Below are 12297 nucleotides of genomic sequence, written 5' to 3'. Positions count from 1 at the left end.
ATGTTTTCTGTTTTTTTGTAGAGATGGAGCCTTGCTATGCTGCCCGGGCTGTTATTGAACTCCTGGCCTCAAGTGATCCTCCTGCTTTGGCCTCCCAGAGTGCTAGGATTACAGGCATGAGCCATCGTGCCTGGCCTCTTTGCTAAATAACAATTCTAATAACAGCTAGTATTTATTGAGTATGTACTATGTTCCAAGCAATATTTTTGCACTTTTTGTTGGAACAATCCCATCTCATCCTTATAACAAGCTTACAGAGGAGGTCTAATAATCATCCCATTTAAAAGAAGGAAAAAAACCTGAATTGGAGAAACTAAATAAATCGTGGAGAACTGAGCCAATCCAAATCTAGCACTCTGTGTCTTAGCTCCAGGGTCTAGGAAAAATCACTTAATCTTTTGAATCTTGTTTTTCATTTTTATAGATTTCATGGGGTTATCAGGAAGATTGAATGAGACATGGATATGACATGGCACAGGACGAGGGCATTTATCAGTGGGTGCTGGACAAACATTGGCTTCTTTACTTCCTCCGCAACAGTAGTTTAACTGTATTCATTAACATATATACTAGAGTTGACAGTTGTACTAATCATGCCAACAGTTGTAATGACTCCTCTGAATTGAGTACCCACTGAAAACTAAAAGTTTTTAACTTTTCTCTTCGTAAGACTAGGGGTGAATTTGAACTCAATTTACTTGATTTGTTCTGCAGTTTTCTACCTTTCTTTCTAGCTTATTAAATCATATTAAAAATAAATTTATTCCCAGCCCAGAGTACTTTCGCTCATCTCCAAGATCCCTCTGAAACAAAAATTAATTTGGTGATTTAGTAATTGCTGTTCTGAGTCCAGAGCCACAAAGAAAGGGAGCTAGTGATCATGTTGTTTGTCTGAGGTGGAGGTAGGGGGCTGGGGGTAGGGACCACTGTGGCTGGGGCAGAGATAGCAAGCTCACGGTGTTTTCCTCTGCATGTTTTGAATCTTTTGTGTCCAGTAATGGGTAGCTCTAGGAATCAACTGGAGTCCTCTCTTAATCTTCCTGCAAGCTTAAGACTAGGAAGCTAAAACAGAAACGTCTAGATTACAGCCCTACAACTCATGCCAAGGAGCCACATTTTGTTCATCTCAGGTGCCCAAGGCATTTCTTAAGCTTCGGATGTTAGTTGAAAATGAAGACCAATGATTGACACTGCATGCTCTTTTAAAAAAAAATTGTAGGAAAGTATATCATTTTATAGCATTTACTTTTTTACTCTCTTTAGTACTAATAATAATGTTATAATTTATTATGACAGACACTATCCCAATTGGTAACCTATACTATTTAATTTAGTCCTCATAACATAATCAATTGTTTTTCTTATTATTCCCATTTTGCAGATTTAAGCAAAATGAAGCTTAAAATAATGATATTAAGAAAAAAACATTGATTACACTCTATGACACATTTGAACCCAAGTCTATCTCACTCCAAAGTCCACATTCTTAACTACCTGGCTAGCCTGCTTCTAATCCACCTTTAATCTTTCTATTGTTTTAAATTGGAATCAAGAAAATATCTCCATAATCTCCTGGAAGAGGCAGCTTTGTGAGAAATCAGAAATGGGCAATGGTGGGCGTTCTCTTAATTCGGTACATTTCGCTGTGTTTTGTTGAGTGGAAAATAAAACGTTTGATAATCCCTTCTGCTTAATTCCAGGACAAATATATCTTGTGGTTTATTTGAGAGGAGGCCTTGAGTCACATAATGGTCAATGCTTTCAACTCTTTTTTTTTTTTTTCCAGAAATTGGAGAATCTCTCTAATTGGCCACATTTTATATCAGCTAAGATTGAAGGTATACAATTAACTGTTTTTCAGTGAAGACCTTTCCATAGGAAACTAATTCAGCAGTGCTTTGTGATAAACTCAATCTATAGCAACTAAGAATAACATGATTTGTGGAGCACCTTCTGTATGCCATGCATGGACCTAACCTATATTCTCACAGCAACTCACGGAGGTTGGTTATGCTCTGTTTGAAAATACGAGGAAACTCAGATTCATAAAGGGGGAGCAATTTACCCCAAATCACTTAGCTAGAAGATATATATGGAAACCAGAACTTTAACCTGTGTGCTTCTACTTCAGTCTAGTGCAAATGTCACTATCTCCATAACATTGTACTTGATTAAACATTCAAACAAATCATTCCTAAAGGATTACTTAGCTTTTTTTTTTTTTCTCCTCTATTGTTGGAGTTATGTCTCTGTCTTCCTTTCTATGCTAGGCTTTAAGCATCCTGAAGATGAGACCTGAGTCTTTTGCCTTTTGTAACCCCCTCTTCCCCCGTGGGGTTTACCCTGTGGGTTTCATGCCAAATAGGAGCTCAGTGAACATTTGGTGAACTCCATGGGACTTCTATACCCCTTAGCTCTATGTGACTTCCAGAATAAGGCCATGCTTCTGCCATGTCACCTTAGCTTGGGTCCTTCAGGTTCTTAAAACCCTGTTGAAAAAAAGCCCTGGCTCATTCAGGAAGCCTTCCTTATGCTCTTCACCAATTGGAATTAATCTCCCCTTCTTCTGGAACTCTCTCATACCTAATCCCCAAGCCATTCAGCCAGCACTATCATGCATAGCCTTACATTGCTACTTATCTTGCCATGTGGACATAGCCCTAGCTAGATGGCATAGGCATGGTGTTAGCATGTGACACACCAGCCCATTGCAGATTTCTTTTCCTTTTCTTTTTTGTTTTAATAGAAAGTGCTTTACAACCCCCTAAATCCAGACTCTCACTTTACAAATAGAGACCCACAGAAGGGAAAGGATTCTCCCAAAGTCACACACTCAAACCATTCCAAAATGAGAATTCCCTGGTTTTCTGGTTTCTGGGAGCTAATATGCTTCTCGCTGAAATGCTGCCTCTATTATTGCAGACAATGATAATTCATTTATTCAGTCAGCAATTATTTATCAATTATCAATTATATGACCAATACTGTGCTAAGATCTGGCTAGCTGCCTAGCATGATTTTTGACGCTTAAATTATTATCATTACTATTACTGTTAACTAATAGTTGACATTTATTGTTTGTTTTTATGGAGTGAGTGTTTATATGTTACATTACTTGATCTTTATAAGAACACTAAGAGGCAGGTAATCTCACCATTTCCATTTACAGGGAGAAAAATAGCTTTACAGCACTGTGCGAATTTGTAACAACCAAAACCCAGGACTGACTAGCTCCAAAGCCTATATTCTCAACCTTTAAGATAAACTATTGCAATGAGAAATTTGAAAGTTCCTTCAAGATAACTGGAGATTTAGTTTCCAGTGCCCCAAGCCAGTCCTTAACCTCACCGACATAGAGAACCAGCAGGGACCAGCCCCTCACAGTGAGGTTAATGGGCAACGCTATTGAAATGGACATTGACAGAAAAAACTTAATCCTGGGAGGATACAGACCCTGGACTGACTTGAATTGCATATAAAGGCACTAATTTTAAACAATAATACTAATAACCTTAGGCAATGGATCTCATATATGGTGAGCATATTGTGTTTCTCAGAAGAAAGGGGCACTTAAACTTATTGTGCAGTGTCATGTTGAGAAATGCTCGCCCTTGGGTGTGCTCCTGGCAGTGTTCAGCGAGGGCCAGGGGAGAGACCAGGCGGACCGAGGCGCTCCAGCAGGAGCCAAGAGTCCAGGCTCTGTTCTTACTTCTGCCACTAAATGCCCGTGTTGCCTTTGACAAGTTCTTTATCTTCTCCTTTGAGAATCTGTCTGAACATTGGAAGTAGAAAACTACCTAGCTCCTGGTCTGATACCGGCAGATAAGCCCTAGTGTAGCTGTTCTCTGGGACCACTGTCCTTTCTGTTCTGTAGGGCCAATGGCCTTTCAGATTAGCTGGTGTCTGTGACCTGCAAGTTGTTAAGTGACTCTGAACATTACCCCATGTTTATACACAATTTCACATCTTATTTTATGGAGTCGACAATCATCATTCTAGTTCCAATGGGAATCCAGGTTAAGTCCCCCAGATGATGTGCCCGTGAGAATCCTTCCCATGCAGTTTTTCCCTGCTTCCCATCAGCACGCTGGAGTCCTTCCATATAACTGTTTAACACAGTTCGGGTGATGGGCTAGCTCTTGAAGTCAAATGAGCTCTCAGGTTAGAAGTGGTTCTCTGGGCAATAGCCAGGCTTGAACCCACCAAAGAGTCTCAACACTGTTCTCACACTGTCTGGTCTACCCCATGTATATGTTCTCAAAGGCAGTATTAACTAATTTGCATGGCCTGCATCATGATATTCACCAGGCAGAGGGGAGAGAGCAAGGACTGTCAGCTCAGAAAAGTAAGTGGAAAAATCAGTAGGTGGTTGTTACCAGCCCAAGTTACGCAGCATCTTCAGGCAAAGCCAGTTAACAGACTCTTATAGATAGAAAAGCAGAGATGGGGAGAAATGAAAGTGCCCACGCCGGGCACACACTGGCTGGGTTTGAATCCTTGCTGCATGATCATTTGCAGGAAACTTACCCTGCCCCTGTCTCATTCAGTTCACTCACTGGTAAAATGAGGGCAATAATAACAAGATCTATTGTTTAGGGTTTCTGTGAGGATGAAATGAGTTCATACACACTAAGTATGTTTGGTGCAGAGTAAGTGTTCCAGTAGTGTGAGATATTTTCATTGTAATAGTCTTTCTGCTAAGCTTTCCCCACTCCTTAGCTGCATCTTCAGATAAAAATGAACACAGCGTTCTTTTACTAATTTAGGAGTTGTTTATCAATCACCCATTGGGTACCCGACACTAGGCTAAGTGCCAAGGATTCAAGTACGACCCATGTCTTCATCAACTCACCTGTCCGAAAATAATGCTATTGAACATGTATTGAGAATCGCTAAGTATTGGGGGCTGCATTAGCCTATTCAATCATCACAACAAAGTCCTGAGTTAGTGTTCTCATTTTACAGAAGGGAAAATTGATCTAGAGAGGAGAAGCAACTTATTCATCTTATTAAAATATGACAAAACCACAGTTGAAACTCAGGCAGTTTGGGTCCTGAGCCCAGCCCTTGACCACTCTGCCATATATTTCACTGAAAAAGCAGAAATTAAATAACACCAAAAGCACAACAAACCAAGTATAATAGAAACAGGGATTGGGATGTTACACACTGGGTGACCTGTGGCAAAGAGATTGGGAGAGCCCAGGGTGAGCAAACGGAATGACCAGAGGGAACTTCCACTTTGTCTATGTTGTTTGTCTTTTATTTGCACAGTGGAAGTATATTTACACATGAATTTTAGTTATTAAAAAAGAGGAAACTACTGAAAGATGAGTTAGCAACACAGACCCTTCATATACTCAAGACTACTTTGGAGTTTGCAAATAAGATTTTCTTTCTATTTTATTATCTCATTTGAAAATCAGGACCTCCCTGGAAGGGTGTGAAACAACAGAAATCTTTACTAGCTGCATTTCAGAGATGAGGATCTTGAAGCTGGGGCTGGAGGTGCAGTGACTGACCTAGGGTAAGACAGAAAAGAAGTGGTGAGCTTGGGGCTTCTCCTGCTAAGTAGACTTAGTTCCTGAGTCTACTCTGTCTTGGCTGGCTAATGCAGGCTCCCGTCACTGCTAGACAATAAAACTGACGGTGATGACGATGACACTGATGACAATGATGATGTAATAACTAAAATTTCTACGGTGCCTGCTAAGGCAGTGTACGCTGCTAAGCTTTAAAGCATCAAATCAATTCTTAGCTGTACTTTCTGGATGAGGAGTCTGAGGCTCGCCGGCAGGAGCTCACTGACTCACTGGAGGTTATATGAAGATTTCAGCCAAAGCCATTGGACTGCTCTCACTAATGCCCCTCTTGTCAGTCATCAGAAGGGGAAAAACAGACCCACACCACCTCAACCTCAAGGCCAGCTCCTGAGGAAAACTTCCTTGAACACCTGAGCAGCCGCCCTGCCGTCATCCTCTTGCCAAGCACTCCATCCATTCGCATCTCCGTTTCACCACCTGAGAAATGAAAATAACAACACCTCCTTCGCTTCCCAGAGTATAGTTTCAAAAATGATACCATCCAATATACTCAGAGTGCCTGCACAGAGGAGTATCCCTGCAGAAGCAGCTCCCCGGCTCTGCAATCTTGTGTAAACACCCTCTCTGGCCAACTAGGATGTGAGGACCTGGAGAAGAAGTTTTTGTGTCTTAGAAACAGGCTTGAGAGTAAAACACGTGTGGGTTTGAAGCCTGGCTCTGTCACTCACAAGATGCATGCCCCTGGGCAGAGTACCTCAGCTCCCTCTTGGTCATCACCATTTCCTCATCTGTAAATAGGCTTAAAATGACTTTTCAGCGTTATTGTGAGACACAAACGGGATAGTGCACTAAAGCCCCTGGCACCGCGCCTGGCACAGAGTACGTGCCGAGGGACGGCGCTGTCTGCATTGGGTGTCTGTATCTCACACGGCACCCAGCCCACTGCCAACGCTGGAAACCCACTGAATGATAGACAGGGAGTTACACAACTTTTACCGGAGCAATTCCAACCACAGATAGTCGTTCCAAGGGATTCCATTCTATCCGAATGGACTCATTCATCCTCGGTCTATATTTTATGGGGGAAAAAGAAATGACATTCCTTATTTTCATGAGACTTTTCCTTTTTTTTTCTTTTCCTTTTCTTTCCATTTCTCTTATTTTGTTTTATTTTCTTTATTTTCCCCTTCATCTTCTCTCTTCTTCTCTTCATTCGCTCCCTTTCTCCTTCCCTTCCTCCCTCCCTCCCTCTCTCTCTCTCTTTCTTTTTTTTTTCCTTATTTTTAAATTTCAGATTCTTTAGAAACCAGAGAAGGTAACCGGGCATAAGTGTGTCATTTCTGGACTTCTGGTTGCCATTTTCTCTGTGCCACATCATGTGTGTCTGCCACACCAAGCAAACAGAAATGAGACTGAGACACCCCCTTAGCCAGTGTACTTGATTTGTCCACTGACGTGACTCCCCAGAGCCCTGCCCCGGCACTGCCACAAGGTCTGCCATCATTCTCCTCTATAAACACAGGTTTGCCTTTTCCCCCCCTGTCACCAGGGAGGCTAAATATTAGTTTGATAATGGCAATAGAATCTTAGCAATCTGAATGCTAACATTCAGACAAGATCAGGCACATTCAGAGTGGTATGGCCGTAGACTGAATGCTAACATTCAGATCTGAAGAATAAAATATTGCTTACTTGGAACCACAGGCAAGAAGGTCAGCGATAGGAGAGCTACTGGACTCAAAGATTTCTCTCTCTCCCTCCCTCCCTCCCTCCCTCCCTCCCTTCCTTCCTTCCTTGCATACTATTATAGAAACAAAACATAGGCTCAGAAACAGGAGATCTGGGTTCTAAAGCAGATCTGGTAAAGGGACCACTTGGAACATGGATCTAACTATTTCTCTTCCTTCCTACCTCATGGGAGTTATTCGAATGACCACAATTAACCCTAAGTTTACCAAGCCTCAGTTTATGCCAGAAATCATGCTATAAACTTTATAACCATTGTGTCTTGAAGTCACACAACTATTAATACTATCTGTCAGGTGAGAACTCAATCCTGAGTAACCTGCTTTCTTTACGCACTGAGGAATACTATGTAATATATTATAATTTCTACACAGCTATATAGAAACATTAAAATATATATTTTATATATAAAGCTATATAGAATTTATTATGTTATTAATTGTCAATACTAACAATCAGAATACTGACCCAGGTTATAATGGCAACTGGTCCTCTTAAGTACAATTAGTGTATTTGATGTGTTACCTGGTCACAGTAGTTGTGTGATGAGTGTTTTCTGCAGCCTGCCTGACACGGCTGTCATTATTTTGGGGAACATTACCACTACTTTAATGAACATCAGACCTTGTTAAGGTTATAGGGCCTTCCTTATAAGTGTCACAGAAATCAGATCTGTTTGTCCCTGATCTTAATCACTACAGGAATTTTGATGTTCTAATGAACTTTTTTTGATGCTTTCCTTACAACATTCTATTATAGTGTCATTGTCAAGAGAGATGCAGTGGAGCTGATAAGACCTATGGAAATAGGAATGCCAAGAAAGGCAGAACTAGAAAAAACTTATTTTACCAATAGCTCCCATCCCCACCTTAGAGATGGGCAATGCAGAAACAGAGGGGGATATCGACTAACCCTGGGCTTTGCTGTGATAATATCCCAGGTCTCCTGAGTCCTATTCAAGTCCCAATCTACTCTATCACAATCCCTGTGGATAGCACTTGTTGAGCCAAATCTTTTTGGAGAAGTATGCTAATGAAACACTTTTAAGGTCCAGAAATTTTCTTAAGACATTGAAGAAGCCCAACAATAATAATGGCATGATTAAGGATCCTATGGCTCTTGCCAATGATGTTCCCCTCTTTGGGTGGGTCCCATCCAAGGAACTGTGCGTATCCACAATGCAGAAGAAAGGCTGCAGCAAAGATTAACATGGTGTTTTAAAAGTACTCGTTACTATTGGTATTCCGTGACCTTGAAGAGTGACTCTCATGTCCTTTACATTTTCCCAATGAACTGCCATATTCTTCGGAAAGTTATGCACAAACACTCCAACTCCTACACCTCCCAGGTAAATTCTCGAGGTCATTATATACTTTTGTTGTTGTTTTTCTGGATTAATAAGCTCCAAACAACACCTTTATTACCTGGGGGAAAGAAATGTGACAGTTCCAGATGGTGACCCATCAAAGGCTGAATATGCTCCTTGAATCCTCCTCTTCATGGTCACGGGGTCCCTGGTGGAACAGACGGCCACTGGCGAGCAGCGTCCACAGCGGAGGATGGAAATGCCGTCCACGGCCCCGTGCCCACCGTCTGAGCCTCGAGGGGGAGATGGGAGACTGTGCTAAGGTTCAACAGCTCATCCTTAGTCTGGGCCTTTGTCCCTCGGAAACATAAATGCGACTGTCTCTTGCTTGAATAAGTGTTTTGTTCATGATAGGGTGTCAGGTAGTTATGTTTTCCATGTCCCCAGATGGCACAGGAAAATGAAAAATCTCACCTCACTTGATTATTCTTCAGATCTCCATGATGACAATAATTATGTAGTCTAATTAGCAGACTCCTGTCCGGAGATTGTGAGCTACTTGAAGAAATGGGATAAATCTTGAAATTTGCTTGATTTTATCTTTGGCTCAATGCTTAGTGCTTGGAACTTCTTACAGTTTGAAAGAGTCTAAGAGTGAATGTATAAATTGGCTGATTTTTTTTTTTAAACACCAAGTGCTAGTTTGAAAAGTTTCAATTTCTTATGTTAACAAATGCTGTATGTCAGGCAACTGGGATGTGATCTTTACCCTCAAATACTTCCCAGTCCGGAGGGGAAGACAATCTTGTAAAGAAATGAGTGCAAGGAAGCATTGACACTCCTCTGATAGAGGTACACTGTAGTATTGTGGGACCTCACGTATAGACAGTTAATTCTAACTTAGATGACAAGTGGAGAGGGCAAAGGTTAGGGAGGATTTCAAAAAGGAAGAAAGCACAAGTTCATTTCACTGGGAGAGGGATGACATTTTCAGGCAGAGGGAGCAGCACGTGCAAAGGCCCTGTGGAAGGATCCGGACAGACAATTTGAGAAGGACTGTTGCTTTGGCTGACCAGAGCATAATGTACACGTTGATTAAATAGCTTGGACTTGATCCTGAGGCCGGTGAGAGGTAATGAATGGCTTTCTGTAAAGGGCTAATATTATGCAATTTTCACTTTTAAAGGATCACTCTGGCTACTGTTTAAAGAAGGGACTATGCTGGATTCTGGAGGTAAGGAGACAGGGTGAGAGGCTAGAAAACAGATGGTGAAGCCTGAACAAAGAAAATACCAGGGAATGAATAAAAATATGTTTAGGAAGTAGAATCAACAGGACTTGGAGATGGCAGAGGGATGAAACAGAAACAAGAGCTGCAAAATGTTGAGAAAAGAAATTATGGAACTAGATCAAAGGTCACTGGGGAATGGGCAGGGGACTCACCCCTCATGCTTGCAGGTGGTCTAAATTGAGATTTTCTTCATCAGGAAACCAAGATCAGGTTGGTGTTGGGGTGGCCATCCCAATTCCATGGGAGGGGTGAATTTTTCTTTAGTGTGAGATGGCTGCTTGCATCCTAACTGACACGTTCTGTGTGTCCCAGGACAAAAGTCAAATTCACCAGTCTTATTTAAAGCAAGGCACTGCAAATAAGAGATTCTCAGCATATATAAGCCTCTCCCCAGTGCAGGAATTTCTCTTTAAACATCCCTTATCCAGGAAGCTATCTAGCCTCCTTGCATACTTTAAAAGACCAGAAGCTCATTAACTTATAAGACAGCCCTGTGTGAATTTAGGGAAGTTTAATAGTGGACATGAACAAGAATAGTCACCTTTCATTTAACAAAATGTTGTTGCCTATATTAAATCATTTTAGGTTCAGTACCATCCTGTGTGGTGAGTTAAGAGACTTGCTGAAGGCCACCTCACCAGTAAGTGGCAATATCAGATTTGAAAACACGAAATGCTCCTCTGCTCCCACGAGGTTTCTATGTGTCATTGCACTTAAAGATTGCATGATCATAATTTTCTAGTTATGTGTTGGTTTCCCCCATTTTATTAAAATCTTCTTGAGGGCGAGAACTTGGTTTGATAACTGGTCATCCCTTCCCTTGTTCACGGAATGGCACAGATGCATAGGTATTAATATTTTATAAATGTATGTTGAAAAACAATAAAAAAAGAATATCTTCTGATTTGGTCCTTTTTGTTGAAAGGATAAAGTCTAAATGCTCTTCCCCGAAACTTCTAATGTGGCTTCCACCTCTAAAGTCATAGAAAAGAGATCTCCATCTGTCACCTGAAAAATCCTTCAATCATGGCATGTTAATCCAACCTTCATCGCCTGCAGCTTTTACACATGGCTTCCAATTTTCCCTCCCAGTCGTAAACTTTCCTCTTCTTGTTCTGCTTTCTAAAATGTTACTAATTAATAGTGGGTGCAACAAATGGATCCCCCACCACAACCAGCTGTTCCCTGATTAAAAAAGCCTTACCCATGTATACAAGCCCTTGATGGTTTCAAGAAACCAAAGAAAAATTGTCACGGCATCAGGGATTCGGTGCCTGACCTTCAGGCAGGGCCTAAGTAGTGCCAAGCCATGTGGATGAAAAGAAAACCAAGATGAGTCAGTTGCCCAGATGTTTTGTTGTCAGGTCACCAAGGATCTTGATGATTGGAGGCTGAGATGCCAGGGTTTGTGTGGCCATGTGTAGCCACGGCTTCAAAGCGAACACAAGCCTAATAAAGCAAGAATGATTCCAGAACTAAAGCATAGGGTTGGAAGGAGAAACAGCAGAGAGGGAGGAAAAATTGGGCAGAAGGAGGGGAATTGGGAAAGTCTCCGGAAACCAGGGGGAAGGGGACGTGCTGGATCTATCAGAGGTTGGTTTTGAGGAGCTCCGAGGTCTTGGGTTGTCATTCCTAGAAGGAAGGCGCTGCGCCAAACATTTATTGAGCACCGGCTCTGTAGTAGAGACTGCAGCGTGCTGGGAGTGAGTGGTGAGCAAGATAGCCATGGTACGTACTTGTGCATAGCTCAGAGTTTAGTGGAAACAGGGACATTAGAATGCCTTAAAATAAGTGTTTCAGCAGGAAAGTACAGAAAACTGAGTGGTCTCAGAGGAGGGCTCTCTAATTCAAATCTGTGTATGTGTGTGTGTGTGTGTGTGTGTATGTATCCCAGAAGACTTCCTGGAAGAAGTGAAATCTGAGCTGAGGTTTGAAGAATGAATAGATGAATAAGGCTGTGTCCAGAGAAGCTTGTTCCCATCAAGGAAAGAGTACTGTGAAAGTCTGGAGGTGCCATAACAAGGGGTTGGAGAGATGGAAGGAAGTTCTGCGATGAGGGGCAGCTCTTGACAAGAAATGGTAAACCAGGGCCAGAGGAGGAAAGCCCTGTGAGCCATGTCAACACTAGATGAGCAGTGGAGTGACGTCCAGTTTGCACTGTCTAAAGGCCTCTGCTGGGCAATGAGGAGAATTTGTTAGAAGGGACCAGGCAGGAGGCAGAGAGATCAGTGAGGAGGCTGTTGCAAGAATTCAAGTGAAAGATGACAGAGGCCAGGGCACAGCCCAGGTGGAGTCATTGGCCCTTCTCTACGCCATCCTGATCCTTCCCAGTTTCCTTTCGGGCTAGCATTTTCACTGCACTACAATCCTTCATGTATCTCGGCATCCACGACAACTCCAGGCCCATAGGA

The sequence above is a fragment of the Eulemur rufifrons genome, chromosome 7 (assembly GCF_041146395.1).
Source record: "Eulemur rufifrons isolate Redbay chromosome 7, OSU_ERuf_1, whole genome shotgun sequence".
Taxonomy (NCBI): Eukaryota; Metazoa; Chordata; class Mammalia; order Primates; family Lemuridae; genus Eulemur; species Eulemur rufifrons.
Note: the sequence above shows the minus strand (reverse complement) of the source record.